The sequence below is a fragment of the Amblyomma mixtum genome, chromosome 5, assembly GCF_055824585.1.
Source record: "Amblyomma mixtum isolate Tamu chromosome 5, ASM5582458v1, whole genome shotgun sequence".
NCBI classification, from domain to species: Eukaryota; Metazoa; Arthropoda; class Arachnida; order Ixodida; family Ixodidae; genus Amblyomma; species Amblyomma mixtum.
Genome location: NC_143016.1, coordinates 16,040,731 through 16,068,059, shown reverse-complemented (window position 1 = coordinate 16,068,059; position 27,329 = coordinate 16,040,731).

Below are 27,329 nucleotides of genomic sequence, written 5' to 3'. Positions count from 1 at the left end.
TTGCAATCGATGCGCCACAGCAAGGGCCACGCCACGACGTAGTGCTACACGTCCTAGGTGACGGCGCCAAAGGACCACTCCCTGAGGCCCGGCATGGAGAATACCACGTTGGTGCTGTGGTCGGCTGGTATGTTCTCGACCCCGTATGTCCACGGCACCGGCCGTAAGGTGTCCGGCGCGCCGAGCAGGCTCGCCACGAGAGGTCCCTGCTGGCGGTGCCCACAGGTGTCCTCCTGGTTCGGAAGGCAGCGGAAGTAACGAACCTTACGGAAGTATGGGACCAGCGCGCAGGGCAGAGCGAGGAAGAACGTGGCCACGAGAAGCGTTCGCAACCTATTGCTTGTGGCGGACGTGTATGAGGCGTGGCCTTCCGGTGGCGGCCACCTGATTATAAGAAGTATCTCCACCAAGCACCGCACGGCGGACCACGTGACGAACATTACTCCCCAGCGCCGTTCTTTTATGGTACACAATGGCAATTAATTTTCTGTCTTTCTCGAAAAATATAACCTACACTACGCCATTTCTTGTACGTCTCCTGTTTTTCAAATCTGTGAAAAGCATCTTTTCATTACTTTCTAAAATTTTGTGCTTGCCGATTATTTTTTAGCTCGTGCATGTGCTTGCATTATTTCAGTGACTGAACACAAACAGGTGCGTAGTGCGTGGTAGAACGCTTTTATAGCAGTACTCGTGAGTATTTTGCGCAAGCCAGTGTGCATCAAAAACTTTCTTGCGAGGAGCAGGTATCTGATTGAAACTGTTCCAATGACCTACGCGCAAAGGGCCAACGGTCTCCAATAGACGAGGTGGGAGCTGGAATATTCGCAATAACAAGGTCTTCTCTCCTCATAGTCAATAAGTTTGCAGATCACAGGAGCCGTTGGAAGTCTGAGCTTTTCGGCCTGGGTGCTAGGCTAGACAGGGTGAGCAGAAGGGCCGACTGCAGGCCAGAATAAAATAGGTTTTTCTTTTTCGCAAATCCTTGCACCCAGCAGACAGTGTACCATGTGTGACGGCAGAGTACAGTCACCGAAACCAGGGAGCATAGGGCATTTGTTTGTGCTGTTCATCAATGGTAGATTAACAAAAGCACAAGAAAAACAACTGCATGCCGCCTGTGGGATTCCAACCCACGACCTCCGAGCTTCTCGACCGGTGCTCTACCAACTGAGCTACGGCGACGGCTGTCCAATCGCCTGCTTTCGGGGGGTGTAGTGTAACCTACCCTTGAGAGTGATAATGATGTCCTCAGGCTTTGCTTCCCAGTGCCACTCTCGTGACGCATGCGGTTTTTTCTTCTACTTTCTAATCAATTATCTAATTACTCTATTAATCTTCCATTGATGAACAGCACAAAAAGAAAATCTCCTATGATCCTTGGCTTCGGTGACTGCTGGCTTCATGTATGTCATATCGAGCCCATCTCTACTCTTCACTTTTCTGCTCATTATGTACCACGTGGAACCTATCATAGGAACACTTCTGGTTGGTTGGTTGGCCTCAAATAAAATGGGCCCCGCCGCGGTGGCTCAGTGGTTACGGCGCGCGGCTGCTGGCCCGAAAGACGCGGTTCGATCCCGGCCGCGGCGGCTGAATTTCGATGGAGGCGAAATTCTTGAGGCCCGGGTACTGTGCGATGTGAGTGCACGTTAAAGAACCCCAGGTGGTCGAAATTTCCGGAGCCCTCCACTACGGCGTCCCTCATAGCCTGAGTTGCTTTGGGACGTTAAACCCCAATAAACCAAACCAATCAAATTAAATGGCACATACCCACTACGGGGGAGTGGCCAAGACACAGGCGGTAAACTGATGAAAAGAGGAGCATTTATAGAGGAAAGGGAGTAGTAATAGGGAATAGGCCGACAGATTGAACGACGCAACGACAGGGGACCTGTTAGCTGGGAGATCGAAGACGGGACGATGGCTTTTTGTGCAAATTCGAATGTGATGCATGTAATGGTTCAATTTCGCACTGACTGAAAGAGAGCGAAAAAAAAAATAATGAAATAAAGAGGAGGGAATTTTTTTGTAGAGGTTCTAAATACCGCTCTATCGTTGTGAGCGCACGACAGCATTTATGCTGTTGTGTTTATATTGTCACAGAAGCAGGTAGGCAGGTTTGTATTTGCCACAACGTCCAAGCGCCAGCGGAAACGGCCCGGCCGGCTAACCGACTAGCGAGCGAGCTCACGGGCGAAGAAGAGCGCGCGCCAGCCTCCTGAGCGCGACTACTAGGCGGCGCCAGTAATGCGTTGCGGCATTATTCTAATTATGGCAGCGTGATGCGCTTACACGCAGTTTTTAGGCACGAAATGGTTTTAGTTCCCATTTTCGTCAAACTCGAAATCGCGGTGAAGCTGGAGCCTAAACTGACGACGAAACTAGTGACCTTCAAACTCCTTATAGAGACTGCTATTGAAAAAAAAAAAATTGAAGGCCACGTAAAGGTTTCAAAGCTGTATGTGTGAAGGTAGAAATAAATTATTGTTACGTGGGACATACCTGTTAATAAACAGATGCAGTTAAGAATCGGCGAGATTTCTGCGTTTCTTAGAGGCTACTGACAGCCTTGCTAAAAGTTTTTCATTCATGAGTGGAATCTGCTTAGTTAGAATTTTGAAGTCTGTCGTCAAACGAGGACATTTACAGATTCACATTTTCACGGTGGTTTTTCACGCGGTGCTGCTTTTAATCTGTTTTGCACAAACGGATGCTTGCATTTCTTTGCCTACTCCAGTTGGTTACTGCATGCATGGTTCTTCTTGTAGATTTCCGTCTATTCTGATATTGCTCTCTGCTCCTTGAGTTTTAACACGATAGAGTTAAAGGCCCCGCTATCCAGAACAGCCGGTGTCGCCGTTGTCGGCGTCGGCGCTGTGAGCGGAAATACACGAACATGGCTCAGGCAGGTGGTTCCCGGATCTCAACCTAGGAAGCAGGTTGCAGGAAGCAGGAAGTCACCTAGGTCATATGACCTTGCGTCACACAACCTGCCCACCGGATAGTGAGCAAACTGCGCACTGTAGCATGTGGGAGTTAATTATTGTTCGCTCGGACAGAGCAACCTGGGCTGCATAAGGCCCACCGCTGAAAAGTACCTGTCATCGCGGGGCAGTGGCGCATCGCTCAACCGCTGCACCACTTTGCCAGGAGGGGTATGAGGACTCCCAGAGATCTATGAATGTAGAGAGTGACCTTCCGCATATATAGGAATTAACCCATTACGCTATCGCGTCATACCCAGAAGGCGGAGCTTAAGTGTCCTTCCAATTTTTTTTTCTTGAGGTGTTTTCTCTACCTTTTGTACTCAGAAGGACAATGTGGCTCCCTTTCTTGCGCTGCGGACATGATTTAGTGTTTTACAATGCATGAGGCTAAATGAGATTGCCGGGCTGCAAAAAGCATCAGGTGTGTGTTCCGTAGTAATTCACGTAAAGCTGTAGAGCTTCTTCACGATTTTACCTTAGAACGAAAGGCTGAGGTTTAATTAATTACGCACGCCGATTCGAACCTCAATGATCCGCATGAAGACACGCGGCTGGAAAAAATAGCTAGCACAAAGTAAGTACCCGCCACGGGGGCTCAGTGGTTTTGATATTCGGAAGAAAGATGGACAGCTGTGCGAGTTGGCAATAGTAGTTCACTTTGGGTGGTACAGCGTGGAATAGACTAGTGTGTCGTCTTCTACTTTGTCTTTCATCTGTTTCCCGCTATGCCATCCACAATGAACTTTCATATTCGGCTTCTGGTTCCATGGTAGCGAGCTCAATACGGGCCGCTGCGGTCGTATCCTGATGGAGGCGAAATGCGAAAACGGCCATGTGTTGCGCGCTGTCAGCGCATGTTAACAATATCCAGGTGGTCTAAATTAATACGGAGCCCTTTGCCGTAATGATTGTTCAGAAAGCTACTGAATTCACATTCAGTTTCTCTTTTTTTCTAAGGAAGACGAGAAAAGAAGACAAAAAATAGCCATCACGTACAGTATGATGTCAATACAATACATACAAGAATCTAATGTACCCTACACACGCAGTGTGCTAGCAAAGTCGTCTAAAATGAGAAATTCTTATTCTGCGAAGCATCTGACGTCTTCTTTCCCCCTGCTTCTCCTCTCTCTCCCATTCCGCAGTAAAGCCAAGCACATTCGCAAAATCTGGGCAGAAACTTCCTTCGCCTAAGCCGCAGTCCCTGATACGCATACGCGTTGAATGCGGATGTCTGCAGGGAGGAATATTTTCTCCCGCGCAACTCAAAAGGGAGTTCGCGAGGCGAGCGGCTACTCTGGGCCGCAGCAAAGAAAGAAAACAGCGCAGCGTCGCAGAGAATTCCGATCGCTTCGGGCCTTCAACTGAGCGACATTTTCTGCTCGCGGCCACACTGATATCTCGCTCGCGCCGCTCGCATCGTGCCCCCAACTCGCGGCGAAATTCAATGCATTTCTGCCTCTTCGCGGGCCGGCCGCCTTTCATTTCATTTTCGCGCCTTCGTCTCGAGCTGTAGTGCGTGCGTTGTCCCCCTCTCCGGTCTTGCGGCATCTGCGGACATTCGAGGAATTGGAGGCGCCTCCTTTCAAAGCCGGCCCCGGAATCTCTTTCGGCTCGAATGGATTTTCGCTGGCCTTCTCTGTGGGCCGTGACAGCTCGTACACGATGCCCCCACGGGGCCCATGGTTTTTGTCACATCTGCCTCCTTTGTCAAATCCGTGACCGGAGGGAAAGAAACACAATTACTTTAGAGTTTTCTACTCGTCGCCGTTTGCGGCTAAGAATCGAGGTTGTGGATGCACCCCCCTCCCACACAAGTTGTGTCACGGCATCCTTTCTTGAAGTCAATGCTTCCCTTGTTCACATGCTGGGTTTTCTATGCAATTTCTGGTCCACATTTGGCAACGCAGAAGCCGTTTCTCGGCAGTATTTTTGGCACGCGTAACCTCAGCCAGACCTTGGTAAAAAATCTCAACAGAGGAAAATATTTTCTTAAAGTGGAACGAAATAAACTAACAAAATCTACAGAACTAAGCATTGATGCTGAGAAAAATGTTTCGTTCGGTATCTTTTTTTTTTTCGTAGTGTTATCAGTTCTGAGCTTGCGGGGCACCATGAAATACTGCTATAAGCCCGTAGCATAGAAGGAATATGTGAAGGCTGCGTCAAGCAGCGGGAAGCCAAGCTCTCGCAGACTCGTCCAGGCCCGCGCAATAACAGTTGATAATTGTTAATAACTGATAATGAAAGAAAGTGTGCTTGCTTGCCGAGCCATGAATTGTCATAGCCGTCATAGCCAATTGTCATAGCCATGAATTGTCAAGCCGTTCTCGGCCCTTTGTTATTCCTTATTTACATAAACGACCTACCCCAGCATGTATCTTGTCATATCCGTCTGTTTGCTGATGACTGCGTTATTTATCGTTCAGTCACTAACCCATCTGACCAAGAATCCCTACAGGCTGACCTAAACCATCTGCAAAATTGGTGTTTGCAGTGGCTGATGACACTCAACTCTAACAAATGTAAGTATATGCCTTTTCAACGCCGCCGAAATGCTTCTGTTTTCCAGTACACAATTTCTAACTCCTCTGTCGACCTCGTCCGGTCGTACAAATACTTAGGTATCACCATTTCTAATGATTTATCCTGGCGTCTGCATGTGACTAACCTGATATCATCAGCTGATAAAACACTTGGCTTCTTGAAACGTCACCTGCGGGATGCCCCTCAACATGTAAGACTACAAGCATACATTTCACTCATCAGAACTAAACTGGAATTCGCATCGGCCATCTGGAACCCTCACCAAGCATATCTAACAAACGCCCTCGAAGCTGTGCAGAACAGGGCCACCAGATTCATTCATTCCTCGTATTCATACGACGTTAGCATATCATCTCTAAAATTGCAATCAGGTCTATCTAATCTTTCTGCTCGCCGTCGCACTGCCAGTCTCGTCTTATTTCACAAGTTTTTTTATTCACCACTCAGACAAGAACCCTACATCTGCGCGCCCCCACCGCGCAGATCCCATCGCATCAGTCACCCTCTTCAAGTTTTGCGCCCACGTGCCCGTACTACTGTTTTCTCTATTTCATTTTTTTTTTGCCGAGTAGCAGCTGACTGGAACGGCCTTCCCCACGATATCGCTGCCATCACCTGCCCTGGAACATTCATGACTGCATGAACACCTGTACTTCATAAAAACCCACCCCTTATGTAACACCCCGCAAGGGGTATTTAAGGAAAATAAAGTGATGTGAAGTGATGTACGGTCGACATCTCAATTCTAATATCGTAGCCACTCTACACACTGAGTTCACCTGAATAAAGCTGTTATGTTGAAGCTGGTGTTCTGGTATATCTTACACTTCTGGCATGGCGGGGATGGTTTAAGCCTTGCGCTCCAGCAACTGAGACCTTCGAGGTCGTAGCTGCGCGGAAAGAAAAACGAGCTCGCAATGGGCCTTGTGCAGCCAGCAGAGCGTAGGAACTGCAATGACCACATGCACACACACACGCAAACAAGACTTCTGATTTCGTTGGAGGGCTTTTGTGTGAATTCTTTGTACTAGATTATGCCAACAGCATTATTTTTTTGTAAACATCTTGAAAATATACGCAGCTCTTTTTCTGTGCTCATTACTTGTTAGCAAGAAAAGTTACACAATAAGGACGAAAATACACTGAGAAATCTGCGCCGATAATTATCGACAGCCATTATTTTTGCCACAAACCGGGCAGTGAGCCCCGCGCGGCATAACGTCGATCAAGCGGCCGCGTGTCCAATTTTCAGCGAAGGTGAGACCGCCATCGTCAGACCCACGTGCCGAAGAATTGTCCAGACAAACGCTGAATACAGGCCACGCTTAAGGTGGAAGAATTTTACAGCATATTTTTTCGGCCCTTGAACAGCAGGTTATGGGCGCTAAATCGGTGTGTTTTCAAGTGGCAAGTCAAAAACCGACATCGCAAAATGAACAATGGGGTATATTAGAAGATCGTTATATCCCATTGTAAGAAAATTTTACTTCGTAAAAGTGAGGTATGAAATTCCTTCCAAAGCGAGTGGCTTTTTCCTCGCAATATCCAGTAATTCGTTACAAACCGATTCACTATTAGGAGGTTTGACCAGCGAACTTATTTACTTGCTAGATCAATTGATAAATAAATAAATAAATAAATAAATAAATAAATAAATAAATAAATAAATAAATAAATAAATAAATAAATAAATAAATAAATAAATAAATAAATAAATAAATAAATAAATAAATAAAACAATCAGATGTTTGTATCCCTAGGTTTTTTTTTCAGTTTTCCCTTAAAGGAATTATCATAGAAGGGACTAGTTTAGCTTATGCTAAACTTATGCATTAATATACACGAAACAGCGGGGAAAATAATTACGGAAATTATTTATTGGTCTGATATCTCAGAGTATTCTGGCCTCTAGTGTAATTTTTGTGGCTAACAAGTAATGGGTACGGAAAGTGAGCTATAGAAATTTTAAAAATGTTAACGAAAAGAAAAAAAATGTGCTTTAAACTCAACCTTGTACGAAAAATTATACACAAAGACCCTCCAACGAAATAAGAAATCTTGCTGTTATTTTATTGCGTTGAAGCACACAAGCTGCACAATTATCTTGAGGGCAAAGAAACCGCTTTGAGATTGCGGAAAAAACATTTCTAACACCTTTACAGCCTTTAAAAAATCCTCGAGAAAAAATACAGCATACAAAACAAGTAAAGCGAGAACTGAGGCGAGAAGAGTTCTTGAAAGAAGCAGGGTGATAGAAAAACAGTCTCGAAAACAATGAATCTTGTATGAAACCTAGGGATACACGGGATGCTGAAAAATGGGACCCATCGCTGAGAAAATAGGCCTAGTCCCCATTCGTTCGAGCACTGTGATTTGACGGGCCACTTTAGTTATTTGTTTCGCATCGAATCGAGTGCCGCAGCAAAGAGAATCCCTAAAAAGGAAAGTGTTGTTCTCTGCCTCGAAACACCGGGATCAAAGCCCTGTTTGTAAGACGCAAACAGAACAGGCATGCCGTTGCCTGAACTCGACCTGTTTTTTTCTACCGTCACAAGCGAAACAAGTTATTTCTCTTGTGCGTCACAGAAACTATCCCTTTGAAGTTTGAAACGAGCTGTTGGAATGTTTCTACATGTCTGTGAAAGCAGGAAATGTTTCTGACGCCAGCTAAGACAGGTGTGCCATAGAGCGAGGAGTCTTTCTTGTGTTTTACAGCGCTTTTGCAGCTGTTCTGTCTTTTTCAGTATTTCTACGGCCTGAAAGATAGAGAACTCCCCTGCGAAAGTTACACTCTAAAAAGTTATCAAAATATACACTCTGTTGTTAGTTATGCGTTGCTCGCTGTATCAGTAAAAGCTTCGTTGCCTTTACCTATAGTTATAATCGAAAAGCTGACCCAATTTCTTTGTCAATATTCGAATAATTGCTCTAGCTAGTTCTGCAGGTAGCATGCTGAAGCAGGCAAATCTTATAAGGCAACGAAAAAAAAAATACTGAGAATGCTTCATTTCATTTATTGTTTTCTTAAAGGCCCGAATGCATTACATATGGGGGACATATTGGTTTACAACAGCGAAAGTGAGGTGAACATGCATAAGAAAAAAACTAAACGAACAAACAAACATAACAGTGCCTGTAATCAGGGACTGTAATTTGAGACTACTCAAGTGCTTTAGATGCGAAAATAATGCCTCTTCGTGGGTTCTGTTTCAAAGTTCGTTAAATATTCCTTTCTTTATATTCTAATGGCGCACTACTCATTAGCAAACAATCGTAGTGCAACGCGAACACCAGGTTCACCTTTATTCGTCAGAAAGCAAAGCGATTTTGCAGCCTACGGGCTGCTTTGCCGCCTCGCAATCTGTAGGTCTTATTTTTGATTTCCTGCACCTTGGGAAGGAGTTTTATTTTTCTTCGCTGCAAACGCCACTATCTTATGGCCAGTGCTGACGTGATTGCAGACCATGGTGGCGTCATTGGGGTTTTCGGACCTCTGTTGCTAGACAACAGCGCCGACGCCACCAGGTTTCGTTTGATGTCCTTCCGTTAACTATGGGCGCGAAGCGTTGGTATGCTTGTTTGTTCATACTTGATACTACCTGCAAACGGCCTTATCAACCTTGTTCTTGATTTAAGAGATGACTATATTTCTCTGGAAATATTGTAGACACGCACAACTATTCCTACGATGTTCAGTTTTGGTTGGTTTGGTTTATGGGGTTTAACGTCCCAAAGCGACTAAGGCTATGAGAGACGCCCTAGTGGAGGGCTCCGGAAATTTCGACCACCTGGGGTTCTTTAACGTGCACTGACATCGCACAGTACACGGGCCTCGAATTTCTCCTCCAAAGAAATTCAGCGGCCGGGATCGAACCCGCGTCTTTCGGGCCAGCAGCCGAGCACTATAGCCACTGAGCCACCGCGGCGGCTCGTTCAGTTTTCCGTAGGTGCCTGCGGCGCCTTAGCCCGAACGTTTTTTGTTAGCTTTAAAATGAGGGCAGCCAACTGCAGCCAACAACTGCAGCACAGTTTTGCCCAATAAACTGTCCTATTTTCGCGCTACAGTCTTTTGCCTGTAGTCAAAGTTCTTCGCAAAATAACTTTTCTGTGATTCTTTCTCGACGGTAAGCAATTCTCTGTCTCCTCGTGTGCCCCAGAAAAGCCACAAAATGTCGAAAATGAATTATTCGGTAGGAGGCACGAATTACAGTACATGATGAAAGCGGTTGTGCTGAACGCTGTTGTATCTGTACGCACTTCTAATACATTTTATTATGGGTCACGGTCACACAATAATCGAGATGCCATTCTTTATTCCCTTTTCTTGCTTCTTGAGGGGCGAGCGCTGCGAAACATTCAACAACCTAACATCAAACATACGTACGTGTTCTTTCCACGTGTAGAAATTTTGCTTTCTTACCGTTTGATACAACCCTCTTCCGCCTGTAAGTGCCCACAAGCCGTTTTGCTGGGCGTATGTTCTTGTGCAGCAAAGCCGATATGTGGCTACGGCGCCAAATGATTCCTGGGTCGTTAGGAATTTGGCCACAGGGGAAAAACCGGGTGACCTCATTTTCTCGCTTATCTGTACCCAAACGTGGCCCAAACAGCTTGGAACGAGGAACAAGAAAGTGTTGCTCTGGGGCAGAGGTTGTAGAAAAGACAAAAAGAGACAGAAAAAAACAGGACGCCAGAGACAAACTTCACCACCCGCTTCAACGCAGCGACATGCTAACGACGAATCAGGAGAGTGGAGGGTGAGGGAACGCGCCGGGAGGGAAGTGGAGACGGCCGCGGACGGTGGTAGGAAGTGGGTGCCGGAATTTCTAGAACCGGAAATGGGCTCTTCTCAACTTCCGGTTCGTGGTGCTCAGCGGTGGCAAAACTTTTCTCCGGTGACGGCAACGGGTCGCGTTTCCTCGCCGCCGCCTACTGGCCCGACTTCAGAAACGCGTTCACGCTGACGTACAACGAGATTCACAGCTTCGCAAGAGAGGCATAGCAGATGTGCGTTGCTCTGCGTCACGCCGAATCCTTTTGGAAAAATAAAGGAGAGTCCCTCTATTTGAATGAGGTGCGGCAAATCAATTTGCTTAATTTTTCGGAGATGTGGTATTATTGTGGGGTTGAACGTCCAAAAGCTGCACACGGGCTGCTACAGACTCTATACTGGAGAACTCCGGAATAGTTTTGGCCTCCTGGGATTCTTTAAAGTACACTGACATCGCAGTGCACCATACCAAATTTTGGACAAAAGCATTTCTGAACAAGGAAGAGTTTAGGAGCACAATTTTTTTCACATGTTGTAAGATTTCACTAGAAAAACAATAACAACCAAACCGTAGGGAGGCTTGATTTTTTCTTGCGACTAACGTTCTTGCTATGGTCAAAAGCGTTCCCCTTCGGTCTTCTATGACAGTCTTGACTGCTCGATGCGAGTGATGGAAACACCATAAAAAAAGGATATTGCTACATACCGGAAGAATGCACCATTAACTTCAATATTTGTATACAAGCACCTTATAGTTTTTCAATAGTCGAAATTTTTCCAATTTCTCCAAAAAATTCTAACATTCTTGGACACGACGGACGTCTTAGCATTTCGTCTCTATCGTAACGCGGCAGTCGCAGTCGTGAGGAAATTCGTCCAGAAAAATCCTGATTGGCTGTATGGCAGTGAGGTCATCAGTGACGTCACCAGGGTGGATAAATCTCATCGGCTGGAGAGAGGTGACATCACCAGCTCAGCAATGACGTCACCGGACAGGAGGGTGCCAAATAGACAGAGAAAAGTGCCGTCACCAGCCCAGAAGTGACAGACTGGCAGTAACGTCACGAGACCAAGTTTGTTTATGTGAAGCCTCCAACTGCCAACAGTGGCAGGTGGAAGGTGGAACGGAGTGTACGGGAAGGACTTGGGAAGAGCATCGTGGACCTCACAATCCACAGCAATATCTTCCGACAGAGGCATGCTGCTACATTGCCAACACATAATGGAATTAGGCGTTCCTGTCTTTTTGTAAGGGCTCTCAAAACACGACCACTAAGTATAGAGGGCTGTGAACTACGTATGAAAAAAGTGAATTAAAATACCACAAGAATTGTTCTCTCAGCAGCAGATGAAACTTCTATTGAAGTAATTTCCGCTACACCGCGCGGTGGTTATACATGTTTGAAACTTAAAATTTCGGGCTTTGCGGACTATTCATCAGCGCGGAATAAACAGTATTTTTTTTCAGCATCGCCCAATATAGCGTGAAATGCCCAACGCGACTCCATTGTACGGGGTACGGAGTATGTACCAGGTGCAGACAATCGAGTGAAATTTTTTTTTTGTTAGCCAAATTGGAGTCCCGCGGACTAAACACAGGGCGCGTACAATAGACCGAAAAGTACAGGATATACTTTTTCGCGTGTACAATCACGCAAGTCAACGATTTGTGACTCGACAAGAAAACATGTATTGAGAGAAGCGTGTGCTCTAAGAACTAAGAAAACGCGTTCCCTTCCACGCAAGGGACGGGCTGCGCAATAGCGCCTAAGTTTCTCATCGATTTGGCATCAGGTTTGTTGTGTCTGCGACGTATAAGAGTTCAAACTTCTGGGCATATCATTTTCTACCGCCATGCCCGCAGACACACTTATTTTCAATATCTGTGGTAGCGCTTCAAACTGTATTTGGTAACTTTTACAACACATGACAATTTTACCTTGACCTTTGTGCTTACCTGCCATCCATTATATTTTTGTGCTTTGTGAACAGTAACTACTTTCAGTTCGGAGCCACTCTGGTGGCCAGTGTCCCTCGCTAGGAAAAGCGATTTTCACGTTTCGATGCGTTCCATTCATTCTCCTTTTTATATTAGCCGCCGCGGTGGCTCAGCAGTTATGGTGCTCGGCTGCTGTCCCAAAAGACGCGGGTTCGATCCCGGCCGCGGCGGCTAGAATTTCTTTGGAGGAGAAATTCTAGAGGCCCGTGTACTGTGCGATGTCAGTGCACGTAAAAGAACCCCAGGTGGTCGAAATTTCCGGAGCCCTCCACTACGGCGTCTCTCATAGCCTTAGTCGCTTTGGGACGTTAAACCCCATAAACCAAACCAAACCTTTTTATAGGCGTGGTGACTTCTCCTACTTACGGAGGTTGGTGCAACAAAGCACGCTTTACAGGCGGCGGTTCCATGTGCTTTCCGTGGGGAGGAACGAGCACCGGCTTTGCAGAGTTTTGAGGAGATTATTTATTCAGATAATGAAGCAGATCGTTAGGCGAGACTGAAAGAGGGAGGCCCGTATCCGCGTAAGTACTCCATGGAGGTGGATAATGAAAAAAAAAACGAATTAATGCTAAAACTAACGTTGTTATTAGGAAGCATTGCCATATAACTTCGTGCAGCCTATGACAACGATCGTTAATCACCATGGCACTATGCGACTAGTCCACTCGAAAGCCTCTCGCTCACAGGGCCTGTGCACTACATGTTGTGGCACGTATAATTGGCCGCTGTTTGTTTTACCGAGGAGGCTGTACCATAATTGACTTCCGCGTGCTTGCGCGAGCAACTTACACCACATGGCGACCATAACGATGACTTCCGAGCTTGGCCTCTTCAGGGTGAAGTTCTCTTTAAGGCAAGGCCACAAAGTAGAGTCAGTCAGTTATTGTTAAAAGGCAAGCAATATGAGTAGCATACAAAATAAATATTGCGAAAAGAAGGCGATGCGCAAAAATGATAAACGCGCTTGGCGATATGAAAGGGCAGTGTGTCGGCGGTGATGGAGATTGAGGTTGCGACCGGACGTGTGAAAGCTTCTTGTAGACGCTTCAGTGGCGAGATTAATAACCGCAGCTTTTGTCGGGGCCTCCATAACATGTCACAGAGGCTCCATTTTGCTTCTTTCTTCCTGCCTTCGGTGGTTACCCTCTCGGCTGACCCAGAGAAGCTTTTTCTCTTCGTCTTTACCAAGCGCCAAAGGCTTCGTTTGTTTCGTGCATCACTCTAAGGAACGCAGCATCCTTCGAGTTAGGTCCCACCTGCATTCTTCGCCTGACTGTATGGTGAAATGTCTGCGCGTGGACGCGGACACAAAAGGTCGGTTCTTTCAACCAAACCAGATTGTGCGATACGGCGCTCTGTCCGGCGCTCTGGCGAAGGAATGCGGAAGATACAGTTCCCGGGCTCGCAGTTATGTGTCTGCTCTGTTTAATAAACAAATGAAGAAGCACCACACGGAATAAAAAATTAAGACTCATTTTTATGACTGCGGCCGTATTAGACTCTTACATTTGCTTCGTATCAACATCGATCACTCCTTTTCTTTCTTTAGGGTAGTGCAAGCTGAACGAATATACCATCGAGGAGAATGTCGACTTGATTTCGTATAGCGAAAGAAGCTATTGAAGCATTCAATTTGTCTCTGTTGGTGTCATTCCAGCTAGGCGGATAATTACTTTTCTTTTCCCAACCCGTCACCCAATCTGCCTCAATGTTTTCGGCCATGTAGCTTCAGTAAATATTAACCAGGAAATAACTTTGGTAATAAATGAGAGTCATGTGTATTATTAACTAACACATTGATTAACGTATAGATTGAAAAAAAAAATACAAATTTAATAAAAGGTTGACTTATAAGTACAAATTCTTGGCCCCAAATAGTCAGCGCTCGACCACCTCACGGGTACGACAGGGGATATGAAAAATAATTGACAATTTTGATCAGGTCTAAAACGAAAGTAGTACTTTTACCGAGTTATTGTTTGGTAACGCTAACCGCCGTGCTGAGTCAACAGTACGGAAAACATGCCCACACTTCATCCTTTCAGACCATACATCGCAGCAGTTGTGCTTGCAATGTGCTGCTTGTATTAAATTCTCTTGAATAGGTCGAAAAAACGGAAGTTGTGAATTCGCTTGCCGTCGCGCCTAGGGTTATACTGAGATCTACTGATGTATCGACACGGAGAAATATGGCTTTGGTTCGTACATGTTTTCACAAGGAAATATAAGGGTCCCACTGGCTGTAGGGAAGGCTTAAGGCGGCTAGTCATTCCGCCGAACAGTTCAAGAGAGAGAAAGGCAGAAGGAAAATAACAAAAGAAAAATACTGTGCAAAAATGAGAGAGAAGTATTGGTAAAGTCTGCATTTTTAATATTGCTCAGCACTTTTTAAGTCGCACCCCCTTGTTTCGCAAACCTATGAGCCCTGGTTTTCAGGGTTATTATCATAAAATTTTATGCATGAGTTTCAGACAATAACAACCTGTAAAGATATGCGCTCTCTGAGGTGTCTCATTTGATGAGCCGCTTCAACTTACGTTTGCTGAGCATGACTTCGTTTTGAATCATTTATACAACGCAAGTTTCATTTTAATAGCCTCCTCTAACAAAATTCATTCGCCGTGCCTTGAATCTTGTTTCACACCTGGTAGCCCCGTCAGACGATGGTAAATTGAATTGCCGCCTCGCCGCCTAGGTAATAAGGATTCGGAGAAAACACTATTCTAATAGGGAAGCAGGCTTAATATACATCAACCCATTGGCAAACACTGAAGGCAGTGTGCCGGCCTCAGGCTGGCACCAGCATGTCTGCCTGCGTGCAAATTATAATTTCCCTTTAGCTCACTAAACTAGTCATCCTCTGAACATGTTTGTACATGGTGCCCAAGACGAATAACATATCTAGTTTGCTGCGACATTGCACGTAACCATCACTGCGTCTGAAAGCTCAAGCTTCTCTGTAGTCAGTTGTAGCCGGTGGCGATAAACACACAGATTCACGCACAACTACAAACACCTTTCAACCCACCTCTGCACCCTCCCTCCTTTGCTTTCCGCTCAAACACAACACACAACACGCGTATACACGTTTAATATAGCGGCCTCCATTTAAGCGGTTGAAAAAACTCTAAAAAATATTTATACGAATCCCGGTTTGAATTGAAGCGCTGAGAACAAAGCGCAAAAACAGGCCCCAATCACACAGCTAAAATGTTTGCGACTTTCAAGCAGATTATATTCTCTACATTTGCATCTACTTGCATAGCTAAAGCGAAAAAATGTTCGTTCCTGTCATCTGAATTGCAATGTATTTTTTCTTTTCACTTTCTGAGCTTCTTAATATTCTCATGTGCGGGTGCGGAAAAATGGAGTCATTTGCTCCTTTCGTCGGACGTGGAAGCTTTTGCATGTTTTCTAAGGACGCAATTATCCAGCTTCAACTGGAGTCCCCATTTTTAGGTACGTTCTTGTTCTTCCACAATGCTCCGATGTTTCATATCCTGGAATATTGCCGCGAATCTTTGTAGTGTATGTTTGTTCGTTCTTCAAAGCTGCCGGCACGCCGCTTTATCACTTTGTGATGCAGGAAGCGACCAGATTTATCTCGAGCCGTTTCTACGTTGTTCCAGAATGTTTTAATAACTTTGAACGCTTTATCTCGAAAGTTCGCTATCAGCTTTAAATTCAGCACGGCCGAGAGCGGCGGGCATTCTGCTCAATGACCACTGATCACGCTTGTTGCTACGCCGCCGCCGAGTCATTCAGTCATTTGCGGGTGCAAGTCAGCCCAAATAAGGAAGGGTATATGCTTGGGCTTGTTGGTTCATATTTGAAACGTAAAAACCGTAGCGCAAAGAGACGAGGACACAGGAAGAACGACAACACACGGCGCTAACTTCCAACAATGATTTATTTCAGAAAGAAAAGTGGTTTTATATCGGCATCACGATCAACACGCCATCAAACCATGTGCTAGCAAAGCGTATCAGTCAGATATGCGAGCTCTTTTGCCAGCAATGATACAGAGAGGGTACTAACACAATCATCTTTCAAAAGTTATATCCATTCCGCTTCTATCATTTCTCGTGTCAACCGGTTATTGCATGGTTTTAAAAGTGCATGGTTTTAAAAGTGCAAAATAACCGGTTGACAATGCATGGTTTTAAAAGTGCACAATAACCGGTTGACACGAGAAATCATAGAAGCGGAATGGATATCAACAAAGTGCTTGTACGAAAGGCGAACGGGGAACTGGCACACGTGATTCGATGCGATGACGATTTGAGGAAGCTGTTGCAGTGAGCACTGATCTTGGTTGTAATTCATCATCATCATCATCAGCCTGACTACACCCACTGCAGGGCAAAGGCCTCTCCCATGTCTCTCCAATTAACCCTGTCCTTTGTCAGTTGCCGCCACTGTATCCCTGCAAACTTCTTAATCTCATCCGCCCACCTAACTTTCTGCCGTCCCCTGCTACGTTTGCTTTCTCTTGGAATCCACTCCGTTACCCTTAAGGACCAGCGGTTATCTTGCCTTCGCATTACATGCCCTGCCCAAGCCCATTTCTTCCTCTTGATTTCAACTAAGATGTCATTAACCCGCGTTTGTTCCCTCACCCACTCCGCCCTCTTCCGATCTCTTAACGTTACACCTATCATTTTCCTTTCCATAGCTCGCTGCGTTGTTCTTAACTTAAGCTGAACCCTCTTTGTTAGCCTCCATGTTTCTGCCCCATAGGTGAGTACCGGTAGGATACAGCTGTTGTATACTTTTCTCTTCAGGGATATTGGTAAGCTACCATTCATGATCTGAGAGAACCTACCATATGCGCTCCACCCCATTCGTATTCTTCTAGTTATTTCCCTCTCATGATCCGGATCTGCGGTCACTACCTGCCCTAAGTAGACATATTCTCTTACTACTTCCAGCACCTCGCTATCAATTGCGAACTGCTGTTCCCTTGCTAGGCTGTTGAACATTACTTTGGTTTTCTGCATGTTAATTCTTAGCCCCACCGTTCTGCTCTGCCTGTCTAACTGATTGATCATGCTTTGCAGTTCTTGTCCTGAGTGGCTTAGCAAGGCAATGTCATCAGCGAATCGCAAATTACTCAGGTATTCTCCATTAACTCTTATCCCCAACTGTTCCCATTCCAGTCCCCGGAATACCTCCTGTAAGCAGGCAGTGAAGAGCATTGGCGAGATCGTGTCTCCCTGCCTGACCCCTTTCCGTATTGGAATTTTATTGCTGACTTTATGGAGAACTATAGTAGCTGTGCAGTCGTTATAAATATCTTCCAATATTTTCACATAACACTCTTCTACACCCTGATTCCGCAATGCCTGCATGACAGCTGAGGTTTCCACCGAGTCAAATGCTTTCTCGTAATCAATGAAGGCTATATATAAGGGTTGGTTATATTCTGCGCATTTCTCTATCACCTGATTGATAGTGTGAATGTGGTCTATTGTCGAGTATCCTTTACGAAAGCCTGCCTGATCATTTGGTTGACTAAAGTCCAAGGTTGTCCTGACTCTATTAGCGATTACCTTAGTAAATACCTTGTAGGCAATGGACAATAAGCTGATTGGTCTGTAATTCTTCAAGTCCTTCACATCTCCTTTCTTATGAATTAAGATAATGTTAGCGTTCTTCCAAGCTTCTGGTACTCTCGAGGTCACAAGGCATTGCGTATAGAGGGTGGCTAGTTTTTGTAGCACAATCTCTCCGCCGTCCTTCAACAAATCTGCTGTTACCTGATCCTCACCAGCTGCTTTCCCTCTTTGCATTGCTCCTAAGGCTTTCTTTATTTCCTCCTTCGTTACTGGCAGGATGTCCCATTGCTGTGCTTGACTGCCTCCCTCAGTAACTTGATGATTACATTCGCTACTGTATAGATTTGTGTAGAACTCTTCGGCTAATTCAACTATCTTATCCATATTGCTGATGACATTGCCCTGTTTGTCTTTTAGCGCATACATCTGGTTTTTACCTATGCCCAGTTTTCTCCTCACTGATTTTAGGCTACCGCCGTTCCTTAGAGCATGCTCAATTTTCTCCATGTTAAACTTTCTTATGTCGGCTACCTTGCGCTTATTTATTAACTTCGATAGCTCTGCTAGTTCTATCCTGTCTGTGGAGTTAGACGTCCTCATGCTTTGGCGTTTCTTAATCAGATCTTTGGTCTCCTGAGATAGCTTGCTGGTATCCTGTCGAACCATCCTACCACCTACTTCTGCGGCGCACTCTGTAACGATAGCTGTAAGATTATCATTCATTGTTTCAACACTGCGGTCGTCTTCATCAGTTAAAGCGGAAAATCTGTTTTGCAGGGACATTCTGAATTCCTCTACCTTCCCTCTTAATGCTAACTCGTTAATAGCCTTTCGCTTCACCAGTTTCGTCCGTTCCCTCTTCAAATCTAAGCTAACACGAGACCTTACCATTCTGTGGTCGCTACAACGGACCTTACCGAGGACCTCCACATCCTCTACGATGCCAGGGTGTGCGCACAATATGAAATCTATTTCATTTTTAGTCTCACCATTGGGGCTCTTCCAAGTCCACTTCCTGTTTGCTCGTTTGCGGAAGAAGGTATTCATAATCCGTAAATTATTTCTATCTGCGAACTCTACTAATAACTCTCCCCTACTGTTCCTAGAACCTAGGCCATAGTCACCTACCGCCTTGTCTCCAGCCTGCTTTTTACCTACCTTTGCATTAAAGTCGCCCATCAGTACAGTGTACTGTGATTTTACTTTGGTCATTGCCGATTCCACATCTTCATAGAAGCTTTCAACTATCTGGTCATCATGGCTTGATGTAGGCGCGTAGGCCTGCACCACCTTCAGCTTGTACCTCTTATTAAGCCTAATTACGATAGCTGCCACTCTCTCGTTAATACTGTAAAACTCCTCGATGTTGCCAGCTATATCCTGATTAATGAGGAATCCCACACCTAGTTCTCGCCTATCTACTAATCCACGATAGCACAGTACATGCCCGCCCTTTAATACTGTATACGCCTCATCTGTCCTCCTAACCTCACTAAGCCCTATGACATCCCATTTAATACCGGCTAATTCCTCCAATAGCACTGCTAAGCTAGCCTCACTTGATAAGGTTCTTGCGTTAAACGTTGCCAGGTTCAGTTTCCAATGGCGGCCTGTCCGGAGCCAGAGATTCTTAGCACCCTCCGCTGCGTCACAGATCTGACCGCCGCCTTGGTCAGTTGCTCCGCAGCCGCTGGGGACTGAGGGCCGAGGGTTAATTGGTTTGTTCATAGAAGGTTGTGGCCAAGTACTACACCAGGGTGGCCAAATCCTGTTCTGGTGAGGAAGTGCGTTGTCGGTTCTGGTCACCGAAATCAGGCCGCACTCCAAGCCTGGTTATGCAATTCCATCGACACGCGGAGTTTCTTTTTTTTTTTTTTTAATCCGGTGGAGAATTGCGTGGCACCGGGATTCGAACCCCGGTCCTCTTGCACGCGAGGCGGATGCTCTACCTCTACGCCATCGCCGCGGTTGTAATTAGTTCCTTCTATATGGGTGATACTTACCTCTCTCCTAATGATATTAATAATGAGGTTCAGGGCCAGTCTAACCATTTTTCAGTGCTATGTTTGAATATTCAGTCTGTTCGTGATAAACATGACATTTTACGTGCATTCCTTGAACAGTTTAGATTCATGTTCTCTGTGGTAATGCTTACTGAGACATGGGTCAAAGACAAAGTTGATTGTCCTGAGCTGCTCAACTATCAGTCTTACTTCCTAAACAGAACAAGCAGAAGAGGTGGAGGCGTTTCTTTGTTTGTGCTTGATAGTGTTCAGTGTGAAAGGGTTGATGAGATTACTTCGGTTACACCTGATTATGAGGTGCTCTCAGTTTGTAGCAATAAGAACCTCTTCGCTGTTGTGTATCGCCCCCCGAATGGTTGTGTTGAGAACTTTTTTCACTATATGGAGCATGTTTTTCAATTTGCCACTGAATATAATTACACTGTATATGTAGGTGGTGATTTCAATGTCGATATGCATGAAAATACACCCAGAAGGTCACGACTATCATTACTAATGGAATCATGTTGTCTTGCAAACGTTGTGGCATTGCCTACACGCATAACACCCACTACAGCAACACTTCTTAATTTGCTGATTACAAATAACGCAACATATGTGCTCTCAACCGGGGTTATTAATTATGCTATTAGTGACCACCTGCCTGTTTACATCGTATGTAATAGTGTGCCTGCATTAAAATCAAACTGTAAACAAACAAATGTAAAAACACAGCAGATCACCTCAACTACGTTAGAAACATTTCGACGCAAAATAATGAACGTCAATTGGGAACCAGTTTTTGCTGCATTGACTGCTGACATAGCGTTTAGTTGTTTTCTGAAGATATTCGCTTGTATATATCGTAACAGTGTTCCGTACAAAGATGTAAAGAAACCAAAACGAGCTCGTAAACCCTGGATTACCTCGCATATTCTTCGAATGATTGCCAGGAAAAATTCCCTCTATCAGAAGTTCTTACAAAGTCGCAGTCCAGAATCGTGGGCAACATTCAAGAGGTACCGAAACATCCTGAACTTAACTTTAAGAAAAGCGAGGAATGCATATCACCTTAACATGTTCGCTGGCTTGACCGATCAAAAGAAAGTTTGGAATAGGTTGAATCGAGTCTTGAACCCTAACTCTACAAATACAATTGAAAGTATTACAATGGAAGGCATTAGTTATAGCAGACTCGCACTCGCAAATAAGTTTAATAGCTATTTCAGTGGACTTGTTGATAGTGAACACAATAATATGGCATTGGATTACATTACGAATCATACAAGTAACAGTATTTTTATAACATGTTGTGACGAAAATGAGGTGCTTAATATATATAAAGGCACGAACAATACAAACAGTGAAGATGCTTTTGGACTGAAAATGAAACCTGTTATGTACGTCTTGGACATTATCTGCCCAATTTTAACTTATATTTATAACTTGTCTTTGACTACCGGCATTTTCCCTTCGGACATGAAAATAGCAAAAGTAGTTGTTCTTTATAAAGGTGTTTCGAAAAACGATCTTGGTAATTATAGACCAGTGTCTATATTGCCTATTTTTTCTAAGGGCTTGGAAAAAACAATACATTTACGACTTTCCAATTTTCTTGAAAAATACAACGTGATAACTCCAAGACAGTTTGGATTTAGACCTAAGTCCTCTACTGAAATGGCTCTCCTGAAGCAAAAAGAAATAATCTTAAATAACATTGAATGTAAACAAATAACCCTTGAAATATACATAGACTTCTCCAAAGCCTTCGATAGGATTCATCACGAAACTCTTCTTCTTAAACTTTCTGCATACGGTGTCCGGAACAAGGCACTATCTCTTATCACCAGCTATTTAACTGACCGATATCAGTACGTTTCTATAGATAATCATCGCTCTACTTATAATAAAATAAAGCATAGTGTGCCTCAAGGAAGTATCCTTGGTCCCTTATTATTTAATGTATATATTCATGACTTAGTACAGATTGACTCCGAAACAGAATACGTAATTTACGCTGACGACACTACTTTATTTCTGTCTGGCACCAACGCGAATGATATAGTAGAAAAGGCTAACAGCGTGTCGGGCAAACTTAACTCATGGTCTGAAAAAAATTCCCTACTAATAAACACACGGAAAACAAAGGCGATATTTTTTAGAGCTAAAAATGTCAAATGGGCTGTACATACAGATTTAGTATTGGGTGGTAATATGATAGAAATAACTAATGTTGTAAAAACACTTGACGTTCACTTCAATGAATTTATGCTATGGGACTACCACATCGAGCAAATGGAGAGTAAGCTAGCTCGCGTTGTCGGCATACTCAGAAGATTAAAGTGCATGATACCTACTAGGACAAAACTTGCTATTTACCATGCCCTCTTTGATTCTCATGTTAAATATTGCCACTTTGTCTGGGGTACAACGACGCAAACTAATATTCAGAAGGTTTTGACATCACAAAAAAATGCAGTCAGAGCAATTGCGGGTGCCACATACTTAGCACATACGAGTGCTCTATTTGCTAAATACCGCATTATGGATGCAAGGGTTATTCATCAGTACCGTGTAATTCAGCAGTACAAATCTCAGGTACATAGTGACACCATATTTTTTGCTGACCTTGCGAATCTACGGGAAAATACCGCTGTTCACAACACAAGACACTACGAATATTGGTATGTACCTTGTCCACGCACAAATTACGGTTTTCAAACTCTCAGGTATGTGTTGCCATCTTTCCTTAATAGTAACGCTTTCACTAATCAATCCATTCTTTCCGTTTAATATAACGCTGTCAAAAATATGTTCTTACAAAAGAATGAATCATATCCAACTGTAAAATAAACAAAGTGTCCATGTGCTGTGATTAAACTATCATTTGCGTGTGTGTAACAGTACCGAGACTATTCTGGTGATCTGTTATGAAGATATTGTACATATTTGTTATTTCATGCATTCTCTTGTTATTGTTTTACTGCTGTGTGTCATCGCCGTGCCAAGCCGCTACGGGAGATGGGAGCTTTGTCAAGCCGCATGCGCGGGTTTTTTTCCTTTCTCCTCAGCCATTGTACATGACTGAAATAAATGCACTGAACTGAACACTGAACTGAAAGATGATTGTGTTAGTACCCCCTCTGTATCACTGCTGGCAAAAGAGCTCACATATCTGGCTGATACGCTTTGCTAGCACATGGTTTGATGGCTTGTTGGTCGTGATGTCGATATAAAACCACTTTTCTTTCTGAAATAAACCATTGTTGGAAGTTAGCGCCGTGTGTTGTCGTTCTTTCTCTGTCCTCATCTCTTTGCGCTACGGTTTTTACGTTCCAAATAAGGAGTTTTGTTTAGAGGTCATGTTCGCCGTCTTCTTGCTTTCCGGACTGCAGTCACCACTACGTGACAATATATTCTAGTTATTAATATTTTTGCATAGTGACACGTGACCAAGGCCACTTTCCATGCATGGTGCGTTATACCTGTTAGCGTGACCAACGTTGGCTTCAATATGCAAACGTTCTAACACTTCGGCTTTTATCGGCCTTCATCAGAACAGCACACGAGACTACAAAAAATGACCACTACACGATCTACGTATGAACTGTATTTGCCCGTGACTCCGAACAACAATAAATTCTGAACCTTTATGTACAGCATTCTAACCCCCCTAGTATATGTGCCCACTGGTGAACTCGTCAAATGAGGGAAAAAATTGTTCAAATCAGCAGAACTTCTTGAAAGAACAAATGGGTTTTCGGAGTTGCAAAAAAAAGCAGCCGCAATATTTTAACAGCCTCGTGCTAGTCTTGGAAACAAAGTGTTGAGTACTGGCATAAATTTAGAAAGGGAGGCAGAGCTGCCTTCATAAAAATTGGTTAGCCCTTTCCAGCCTTGATTATTTCTGCCGAAACACATGCTTACTCGCGGTGAATGGCACAAAAGATAAACGCACTCTCCTCGTTAGTTTTAGTTTCCACCGTGTTCCCTTCTTATTACGTTCTTCTTTCGGTTCCTTGACCCTGACGCCACTACTGTTTGCGCTAATGATTCGCGGGCATTGTACGCTTCACACCCTGGGCTGTTTACCGCTTGAAGATATTTCGCTCTCTTAAGCCAGCAGCTGCACCCCCCCCCCCCCTCCCCTCTTTACCCTCACCAGCCAGCGCAAGTTTTTTTTCTCTGCTTTTCATTCCTGCTTTTCTTTTTTCAGAGTCCACAGACGCCTCGTGTTGCTCCCGTATGCACAGGCGCTTTCGACAGAATTAACGAAGTCAATATTTTTTCGTGCAGCGCATCCACATTTTTGCCAGAAGGCAAGTTTCTTGTTGCCCTGAGGGACCGGCGAGACAGAGCACTGTAAGCTTTCCTTCGAGATCTTTTTTTCTCGGTTTAACAACTTTTCCGCGGCTCTCCCGGCGTCGAACTTTGCTGGTAATTGCTCAGTCCAGCAACGCTTTGTTGTTGCAGCCCCGAGGTTTAGCTGGGAACGACACGTGAAACAAAAAAATAGAAAAGAGGGAGAAAAAAAACCTCAGCTAGGTCGTTCCTTTGAGGCTTTACACTGGCAGCTCTGCCTTCCTTTGCTACGCTTTCGCTAGCCCCATCTAATTAGCGCTACCCATCGGCTCTCGCGGCTCAAACAAGAGGCAAAGACTTTTAACGGACTAGCGCTACTTTTGTTGAGCGCCGTTCGAGGAAATACGGGGCAAAAGGAAAAAAAAATAGGGAACTGAAAACTACAGCGAAGTCGTAAATAACAACTCGCACGAAGGTGAAGTGTGTATCATTTGAATAAGGGACGAACCACGCTCCTCTTGGCATGATTTAAGGCGTTCCGCAGAAACGGCAACAAGGTGTTACACGTGCGCGCTGTTCAGCGAATTAGGACGAGAAAAATACGGAGGCAATTAAATGTTGAAGATTCTCTCGAGATAATTAGGCGCGCATGCGCGGGGACTTGGGAAGCACAGCCGAGCAATTAACTAGTCGCGATAAACAGTTTCTCACTTTTCGTATTTCCTGTAAGCATACATTTGCATTTTGAGAGTACATAATCTTGCTGTTACTGCTGAATGCGGGGTTGCACTCCACTAACAAAAATTAACGGCCTTTACATCGGTGTATCTACGTCGAAGCGCTGATGATGGAAATTTCGCCTGATTTGACTTGTCTAACTTTCCTTGCCCAAAATACTAATGCAGTCAGGACTGTGTTATAACGCGGTGTTATAACGAGAGGAGGAGAGGAGAGAGACTTTAATGATTACAGGCTAGGTCTGCCTGGTTGTTAGCCTAGCATGCTGCTAGAGTATAAAGAGAGGATGGGAGAGTTGGGAGCAGTTTTATGCTGACCGCAGAATCAGATGTTATAAAATGATGGCGAGTGGTGGGGACTGAGGAGGTAAACAGTGAGAAAAAACTATGGGGTCACTTAAGCCATCTTAACTGTAAAATGTGATAGAATTAGACTTCACATTTGTCGCAGATTCTTTTGTAAGTTTTGTGTGAGTTTGCGTCAGTTTAATTGCAATTGTCGGCCTGTCCACCGAAATATTTTGGCTGCTAGCTGCAGTAGCAGGTTTACGCTATGCTGTGGCTGTGCCGACATATCATATATCACATTTTTTTTGTCAGCCGCCGCGGTGGCTCAGTGATTATGGTGCTCGGCTGCTGACCCGAAAGACGCGAGTTCGATCCCGGCCGTGGCGGTTGAATTTCTTTGGAGGAGAAATTCTGGAGGCCCGTGTACTGTGCGATGTCAGTGCACGCTAAAGAACCCCAGGCGGTCGAAATTTCCGGAGCTCTTCACTACGGCGTCTCTCATAGCCTTAGTCGCTTTGGGACGTTAAACCCCATAAACCAACCAACCAACCAACCAACCAACCAACCAACCAACCAACCAACCAACCAACCAACCAACCAACCAACCAACCAACCAACCAACCAACCAACCAACCAACCAACCAACCAACCAACCAACCAACCAACCAACCAACCAACCAACCAACCAACCAACCAACCAACCAACCAACCAACCAACCAACCAACCAACCAACCAACCAACCAACCAACCAACCAACCAACCAACCAACCAACCAACCAACCAACCAACCAACCAACCAACCAACCAACCAACCAACCAACCAACCAACCAACCAACCAACCAACCAACCAACCAACCAACCAACCAACCAACCAACCAACCAACCAACCAACCAACCAACCAACCAACCAACCAACCAACCAACCAACCAACCAACCAACCAACCAACCAACCAACCAACCAACCAACCAACCAACCAACCAACCAACCAACCAACCAACCAACCAACCAACCAACCAACCAACCAACCAACCAACCAACCAACCAACCAACCAACCAACCAACCAACCAACCAACCAACCAACCAACCAACCAACCAACCAACCAACCAACCAACCAACCAACCAACCAACCAACCAACCAACCAACCAACCAACCAACCAACCAACCAACCAACCAACCAACCAACCAACCAACCAACCAACCAACCAACCAACCAACCAACCAACCAACCAACCAACCAACCAACCAACCAACCAACCAACCAACCAACCAACCAACCAACCAACCAACCAACCAACCAACCAACCAACCAACCAACCAACCAACCAACCAACCAACCAACCAACCAACCAACCAACCAACCAACCAACCAACCAACCAACCAACCAACCAACCAACCAACCAACCAACCAACCAACCAACCAACCAACCAACCAACCAACCAACCAACCAACCAACCAACCAACCAACCAACCAACCAACCAACCAACCAACCAACCAACCAACCAACCAACCAACCAACCAACCAACCAACCAACCAACCAACCAACCAACCAACCAACCAACCAACCAACCAACCAACCAACCAACCAACCAACCAACCAACCAACCAACCAACCAACCAACCAACCAACCAACCAACCAACCAACCAACCAACCAACCAACCAACCAACCAACCAACCAACCAACCAACCAACCAACCAACCAACCAACCAACCAACCAACCAACCAACCAACCAACCAACCAACCAACCAACCAACCAACCAACCAACCAACCAACCAACCAACCAACCAACCAACCAACCAACCAACCAACCAACCAACCAACCAACCAACCAACCAACCAACCAACCAACCAACCAACCAACCAACCAACCAACCAACCAACCAACCAACCAACCAACCAACCAACCAACCAACCAACCAACCAACCAACCAACCAACCAACCAACCAACCAACCAACCAACCAACCAACCAACCAACCAACCAACCAACCAACCAACCAACCAACCAACCAACCAACCAACCAACCAACCAACCAACCAACCAACCAACCAACCAACCAACCAACCAACCAACCAACCAACCAACCAACCAACCAACCAACCAACCAACCAACCAACC